We start from the raw sequence: 9,149 nt of genomic DNA on the forward strand, positions 1-9,149 counted from the left end.
TACAACAATACTTTTGTATGAGACAGCAAAGCTTGTTTTCAAGTGGTTAAGTATATAGTGGTGGACTTTTGTAATTTGTGATAATGATCGACTAATCATTTTGTTCATGCTAGCAATATCTAAAAGCAAGGCTGAAAGATGTTTTCAGATTTGTGCTTGTTCATCTTAGATTTTATTAAAAGATTTTGAGTTTAAATTGGCCAAATGTCCAACATCTCATTCACTGTTCTAACGGCTAACTGCCCATCATACTGTGCTAACAGCTATATTACAACGGCTAGTTTATTGTTCCTTATGCAATATATAATGTGCCCAAAGCAAAGCTAAATTTAAATGTATGTTCTATCTTCCCTGCGTTCCCAGTTTGAGAGTGTGAGATGAGAACATCAGAGATATCTCAGTCACAAGAAGAGGTGTTAACACCCATGAGGCAGTGCAAAAATGGAAAGAATAAAGGAATATACTTCTGGGGATGTGCAAATTTCCCAAATATGCAATGCAATTTTTTTGCTTGGGCTCACAAAGAGAATGCAATGCCCAGTAAGATTATTCCATTTTGCCCAGAAGTCCCCGTTGAAGATGAGATAGCGACCAAAACAAAGCAATTGAAGAAAGCACTGAAGCAATCGAACCGTGAAGTCGAAAAATGGAAACTTTGCTCATTCTTCCTATGTTGTTTTTGTATGGTACTAATTTTCTTTAACATTGTGATCTGTAAGATGAAAATCAAATGAAGAAACTTCAGTTTGTTATGCTTTTGCTGTAAGTGGTTAAATATTATGTGTCAACTTTCACTAAAAGTAGTCAATTTTAGTGACATTTATGTTAATTTCCCAACTGAAAGGGGTGATGTATCAGAGTTATACGTTAAGTGATTATTTATCTCACTTATATGTTAACATTTTCTGAAAGTGGTTATGTTCTCGAGTTATATGTTAACTTTTACTGAAAGTGGTTAACTATCAGAGTTATACGTTAACTTTTACTGAAAGTGGGTTTTTTTACCAATTTTTTGGCAGTTTCACAACCAGATATGTGCATCTTCTCATCCACACTATCAACCAGTTACACAAACAGTAGAATAACTGTCAAAGAGAATGATACAAAGCTGCAATAATGTTAACTAAATTAAAATGCCAGTTAGTTTTGTTCCCAATTCAATGAATTCGTAGAAAGTGATTATTTATCTCACTTATATGTTAACATTTTCTGAAAGTGGTTATGTTCTCGAGTTATATGTTAACTTTTACTGAAAGTGGTTAACTATCAGAGTTATACGTTAACTTTTACTGAAAGTGGGGCAATGATTACAATAGCAACCAGTTTCACAACCAGATATGTGCATCTTCTCATCCACACTATCAACCAGTTACACAAACAGTAGAATAACTGTCAAAGAGAATGATACAAAGCTGCAATAATGTTAACTAAATTAAAATGCCAGTTAGTTTTGTTCCCAATTCAATCTGTTCGTACACAACACTTTTTAGGATATCAATCACCCATCCTTTTCCACTGTCTCCCCTTGATTTTTCTGTTCCCATCCTTCTATTAGGAGTTCAGCTGCAAGCCTGGCACGGATGACTTCAGACTCGTCAGAGTGATTAGTTACTTGAGTGGTATCTACCCCATGAATTATAGCCTTTATATATAAAGGAACGAAAAGACCACAATCAAAGCTGCATGATATAAGATGGAAAGATAGTTAGATATAACATGCTGAATAAAATGAAAATGTTTAAATTTAGTTAACATACTAACACATGTTTAAATGCATGAAATACTAACATTCCAGTCTGTTGCTCACAAGGGACGGCTTCATATCGGAACTTTCTCCAAATATTATTCGGATCGAAACCAGACTTCATATGGTCCATAAATGCAATTACTTTATTTACTGGCTCAACATATGCACTATGGCCAGCCGAGCTATAATGCTTGACAACGTCCTCATCCAACCTTACTTCAGCCACATGCCAGTGGTCATGACGCACAAGCGGGATAAGGAGTACATTCTTCACTTTTTAGGATATCATTCACCCATCCTTTTCCACTGTCTCCCCTTGATTTTTCTGTTCCCATCCTTCTATTAGGAGTTCAGCTGCAAGCCTGGCACGGATGACTTCAGACTCGTCAGAGTGATTAGTTACTTGAGTGGTATCTACACCATGAATTATAGCCTTTATATATAAAGGAACGAAAAGACCACAATCAAAGCTGCATGATATAAGATGGAGCAGATAGTTAGATATAACATGCTGAATAAAATGAAAATGTTTAAATTTAGTTAACATACTAAGACATGTTTAAATGCATGAAATACTAACATTCCAGTCTGTTGCTCACAAGGGACGGCTTCATATCGGAACTTTCTCCAAATATTATTCGGATCGAAACCAGACTTCATATGGTCCATGAATGCAATTACTTTATTTACTGGCTCAACGTATGCACTATGGCCAGCCGAGCTATAATGCTTGACAACGTCCTCATCCAACCTTACTTCAGCCACATGCCAGTGGTCATGACGCACAAGCGGGATAAGGAGTACATTCTTCCTTGCGGCAACATGCTTTTGTATGAAAGAGGTGTATAGATGTGGAAAATCTGGGCATGCGTAATAAAATGAAAATGTTTAGATTTAGTTAACATACTAACACATGTTTAAATGCATGAAATACTAACATTCCAGTGGCACGCAGAAGAATGTCGATACAACCCCATATTGGTTGCCCATGGACTCCACATCTGGCCTCTCTAGATATGTGACGAGCCTATCCACAAGAGCTTCCATCACCTGTAAATTTACCATGGAGCAGATACAAATTAAATTACACAACACCCAGTCATCTCATAAAATGCGTAAGAGATTAACATATCAAACTTGCATGGTCATCGATACAGTCGCCACGTAGAAGATTAAGAAGTTCCAATGAATCGACACTACTGTTGAATGTGTTAACAATAACACGTGACCTGAAACATAACAATAAGATCCAAACCTCGTTCAACCACTTACTATAGAAAAATATGGAAATATTAACATGATTTAGCAAAGGTTAGCATAAATGGGTATAAGTTAACATAAATATGGAAACGTTAACACGTAACGATGAAAGCTAACATTTTATAGCAAACGTTAGCATAAATGGGTAATAATTAACATAAATCTGGAAATGTTAACACGTAACGATGAAAGCTAACATGTCCTAGCAAACGTTATTCAGAATGACTAAACTTACTGATGGGCTTTTTGATTGCAAAACTCAGAGATCCTTCTGTTCTCATCTGGTGTGAGCTTTGATAATACGTGTTGAGGTACTCTAAAGTTGTGAACGAAGGTTCCTTTACTATCAATCAAACGTATGCTAAAATCATCAATGTTAGGAATATCCTCGTTCAGCAACTTCAAAAGAGCCTCCTCCTTCTTCTTGATTTTCCTCTTCCCCAAAAAATCCCAAGTGCATTCATCAGGCTTACAATAGAACCTGATTTTTTCCCTCTCTTCCTCCTTGTGGTGTGATATGTTAATTATCTCTTGATGAACTTCCTTCTTCTTTTCTTGAGTGAAAGGGGTGCGGACTAGTTGTGAGCGCGTCCGCCTTCTGGTACTTGGTCCCCTAGTCCCCTTTGACGCTAATCTCTTCATTCTCTTCTGATAAACTTGCACCTGTTTTCCATCCTCCATCCTTTCTTCATCCAGTTTCTCCTCAGCACATTCTCCCTCTCTGTTTTCCACCACTTTTTCTTCATCTTTCTTCTTTCCTTTTTCCTCTTCCAGACTTTCCATCCTTTCTTCCTCCTCTTCCTCTTCCTCTTCCTCATTCTTCTCCTGCTCTCGCTCTTCCTCTTTCTTCTCATCCTCTCTCGCTTCCTCTTTCTTATCCTCCTCACTCTCTACAGCTTTCTCCAAATTATCATCCTCCATCTCTTTCCATTCACCTTTCTCTACCTCCTTCTCTGCTTCCTTGCCAATATTGGTTACATCGTCATAATCGAAGAAAATTCCATCATCACCTCTGTCCTCAGAATCAATACTCCTCCTTATTTTCTTTTGTGCAGACCCTGTATGCCCCTCTTTCTGTGACATAATCCCCTTCACATTCTTCTTTAGGTATTCGGGGTCAATCAAGTCAGCGGTCCCTTCATAACGCTCCAATTTCTTGTTCAGCCTATGTATCTCCTTAGAGCATTCCTCCCATTGAAGGCGCTTACTACGCTTGACAGTGTGGAGCAGTTTCCAATTAATTTTGGCCGTATTCCTCCAAAATTGAATTTGATCTTCGGTTGTCAACTTCTCTATTTCATCTTCACTCTCAAAAGCATCTCTGATATGCTGGGCCAAAATCTGAAAAGTAAACCATATACCCATTACCCATATGTATCCACAATATTAAAAAAAATAGTTATGAGAATCCACAATGTAATTTTCTTACCCAAAACATGTTAACATGAAACAATGAGTACATGGAAAAATTAATTAATGATAAAGATAGAAAATTTAACTCAATATAAATATGCAAGAATGTGTAAAGAGTCATTGATGCTTACGTAACCTATGGATGAGCTCTTTGTCCTGCCCTTCACCTTATCTTGCTTCTCATCCTTTACCTTTTCTTCCTCATTCTTCTTTCTCACCCTAGTTTGCTCCATAACCTTACTCCTATATGAGACAAATGGGCTTCTTTTTTTCCCAAAGCGAGCGATTTCAATCTTCTTCCTGCTAGGCTCCCGTTAAGGGTATTTTTCACCCCAGTCATTGCTGTGCGTAATTGGTTTCTCCATGATTTTAATGCTTGCTTTCTTGGCCTTAGAGACAATTATCTCCATCCTCAACGATCCAGCGGTCCCTCCAACCCTTACCCAATTGGTCATCGGATGCTTCCATCTCAAGTTTAGGGCTGGTTTTTTAATGCCAGTCATCTTATAGTACCATAGTGGTCCCTCCAACCCTTACCCAATTGGTCATCGGAGGCTTCCATCTCAAGTTTAGGGCTGGTTTTTTAATGCCAGTCATCTTATAGTACCATAGCTGTCAGAATCGAAGGAACGAATATCAAAATAGTTAAATTTCAGAACTCATTCTTCAACTACACTCTAAATAGCTACCTTTCACCAAAACATGTTAACATTAATGAGTACATGTTAACTTTCACCTATTAATGTTAGCTTTAATAATTATATGTTAAAGTTCATGTTAACATGTTAACTTTCACCTATTAATGTTAACTTTAATTTTTATATGTTAAAGTTCATGTTAACATGTTAATTTTAACCATATTCTGTAAACATTTAATATTGTACATGTTTTCTAATGCCTGTTACCAAGACTAATGTTAACTAAAACAAATGTCAGACCAGTTGGTCATGCAACTTACAGGGATGAGCGGCATGCATCCAGGTACGTATGTAACCCCTGGCTTCCTCAACCCTTCAACGGCAATTTGAATGCCTCTCTTCGTCTCATCAAAAATAATTTTACCCCACGCAATGTTCTTCACTCTCTCAATACTATCTACATATTGAAACAACTGTCTTGGAATGCCTTGTGAGCTGTTGGGGCACCAAATCATTGCACACTGGTACAAGATCTGAAGCAGCACAAAATCCTCAATGTCCTTATTATCAGAAGACTCAACCAGTGTTTCCAGTAACTCCTCAACATATCTCCTCATGCTACCAGCTTCTTGTGAGGCCTTGGCCTTCGCCTTTGACTTTGCCTTTAGCATTTCTTTCTTCTCTTCAAAATATTCCCTCCAAAGCCGGTTGTGAGGGTCTCTATTCCCGTAGATCAATTCCCCATCAATAGGGAAGCCCGTGTGAGTTTGCACCCACTCTTTATCAAATTGGACTGAAAATATAGTCCCGTTTATGGGATCAGGAAAAGAGAATTCATCAGTTTCGCCAACATAATGGCTGAGCACATGCTCTAGTGCCCGTCGATCACGTGCTGGAGGTCCGAAGAATACATAGTGCTCAAAGTTACTGCCCTTGTAGGCATCCCAATGCCACTGCTTCAGTTTTGGTTGAAGTCTTTGCATGAAAGTACAATATGATCCAAGACAGGCACTAGGCCGTATATCACCTTCGGCTGTAGCTTTCCTGCATAAACAACTATTTACTCTTAACAAGTCATTCAACTCCAAAGTAGGTAACAATTAACCGTAAAGGCATTATCTGAGTCAAAATTTCGTTTTATTAACATGAATAGCTAATACTTGACACTTATGCATAAACGTTAACAACAACCAAGATTTATTGACATGCATTGCAACTAGCTATCAACAAATGAGAATTATTTACATGCATTTGTTCCAAACTGATAACACTTCGTATTGTTCAGATCTTACTCCAAAATTACAAAACTGGTTCTACACTACAATAACCAGTCTCTCACCACCATTTTATTCAAAAAAAGAACCTATAAACCTCAATTAAAATCAAAATCACTCATTTAAACTAATTAAATTCATAAACCCTCAATTGCTTGGGAACTTACTTCTTCTTTGAGATGGACACATCCTCCAGCGAGCGTCTCCTCTTGCTTTCGCGAATATCCAGACTTTTCATGCTCAATAGGGTTTCCGTCGCCTCGTTACTCTCCTCATCCTCAGAGGATGTCGGAGCAGAATTGCCGGCGGGCGATATCAAGGCAGAGGCGGAGGCCGATAAACATAAGTTTGGCATTTCCTCCTGCGCCAATCGTGCCGACCGACGCCGGTGACGAACGTCCCGTTCCGTTTGAGTGTTGTCCACTTCATACTTGCTACGCTTACGGTTCTTAGCCATTTTACTTAATTTTTTTGGGGCATTTTCAAAATAGATTTCAGTCTGTTGCTTGAGTGAAACTAGGGTTTTGAAAATGGGTTCGCAAGCTAATGGAGGTTTGCGGTGAAGAAGATAGAGAGAGAGAGAAGAGAGAGAGAGAAGGCGGACAGTATCGGGGGGAACGGGTAAAAAAGGGTATTTTGGTCTTATCGCCTCAACTTTTCTCTTAAAGTTGTCTTGGAAATGAAAAAATGGCTGAATTATTATTAAGTTGAGTTTTGGGGGCTTTGTCACACCGAAAAAAATACAGGGGCTACTCACATCCAATTTTTATTTTTGGGGCCTAGAAACATTTTTCCCAAATTTCTTTTTTCCTTTTTATGTTTTCCAAACCGGCAACCCGCTTATTATTTGGGACACCCCCATCCTATGCGGGTTTAATCAAATCAGGCCAAGCGAGGTACATTCAGTTATTTGTTGCTACACTACTTTTGCAGTCTCCACTTCATCAAAAAAAACAAAAAAACAAAAATGGGTATTTGATTGTCTGGAGTTGGATCTCTATTATGTCATCGCAACAACGCTCAAAACAAAGAAGTGTCACAACACTTAGGAACTGTGTAAACATTGTCAACTCGATCATTTAGATAATAGTACAATAATATGATGTTGAATGATTAAAGCATATTAAAAGTTGTTAAGTACTGCAGTACTTTAATGATTTGAATATGTATCTGAAGAGACAATTGATACTTGTTACATCCTAAAACTTACTACCTCGTTTGTCAAAGGGTTTAGGAAGAATAATTAAGAAGAATGATTGATATAGTTTGTCTATTCGATAATTCAAAGGGTTAAATTATATATTAATTTGTTATATAAGTTTTATTTTAGCTATTGTGATTATTTATAATGCTTGGTAATAACAATAATCTTGATTATTTTCTTTATAATTAGAGGTGTTAACTATTAATTTTTCTAAATAGGAGTATTAGTGAACCAATCATTTTGAGGGGTTAACTTATTTTAACTTCTCTAGAGATGTTAGCTTAACTCTTCTATATTTTTTATGTTTGGTTGATTATGAAGAGTTAACTTACTTTAACCATTGTATAGATTTTTTTTTTATGTTCCCCGGGTTAAAAATGAGTTAAGTATATTAACCCTCACTCAACCCTTTGCCAAACAACACCTACAAGTTTGATAAACCCTGCCTTTTGACAAGGATTTAACAGTGGAGTGTTGACGAGAAGGGTTAACTTAGTTTACCCATCATGGGGGGCTAAAAATAATTTAGTTTCATTTGGATTAGATAGTTGACTTGAATGTTTTTCTCTTTTGTATTTTGCGAAAAATAAAAGGTTAAATGGATCATGTCCTCTATTTTTTTTAAAAATAATTAACTTTGACCACATTAAAAGTAAGAAAATATACTAACATTAAATATACTAACATTAATTTATTATATTAAGACAAATTCTACCAGAGTTTACATTCACCTGAACTATGAAAATATTGTCATTTCTATATTATTAAATAAATGATTGTTGGAAGGCAAAGAAAAATCAATTTAAATCAGAAAAAAAAATAATAGAGTGTACATCGTCAATTTACTAATCAAATATATCTTATATTTATATATGATTTTTTTAAAAAACGAGACGCAACATGCATTTCGGTAACAAACTTGGTTTATTAGTTATCTTCTCATGAATCCCCATAAACAAGAGCATGTGGGGTACCTGTTAGCTAGCACTTAGCTAACCGTACAATATTTCACATGGATTCATTATTTATATTTTCTTATATTGTTACTGTTGATGTGTACGAGAAGTTCCTTTGTCGGTATACGGTTACTGTAGATAACCGAACGATCTTGTTACTGTGGATATATGTCAAAATTACTTTTTCTACCCAGCAGGCAGTCCTCCGCCTCTGGCGCAATAGTTAAGCCGTCTCATGACGGGTTAACTAGGACTTAACCCTCCTGCCTGATTTTTTTAAGCTCAAATACAATTTTCTAGTGTTTTGAAGGTTAAAGGGAGGTTAAACCCTCTTAACCCCTCAACCCGTTGCCGAACGGGACCTTAAGAATTGGCCACTTTTCAGTCGAATGGTTTGGATCATGTGACCAGAAGACCCTGATCTGAATATAGACACAGCTCAACCAACCCAGCCGACACCTCGAATAGTCAAAGTTTGAATAGAAAAGCATCTTCAGATTGAACTATACCAGCGAGTATAAGTCCTAAGGCAATGAATGTTTGACACAGCCTCATCAGCAGCGCTCGCATTAAATGTGCGCCCAGACGTCATGATGTCTCATCGGATGGTACTCATACTCCGCCACCTTGTTGCCTTCGCGTTAAATGCATGGCTAG

This window comes from Asparagus officinalis, chromosome 7 (genome assembly GCF_001876935.1).
Source record: "Asparagus officinalis chromosome 7, Aspof.V1, whole genome shotgun sequence".
Lineage (NCBI taxonomy): Eukaryota > Viridiplantae > Streptophyta > Magnoliopsida > Asparagales > Asparagaceae > Asparagus > Asparagus officinalis.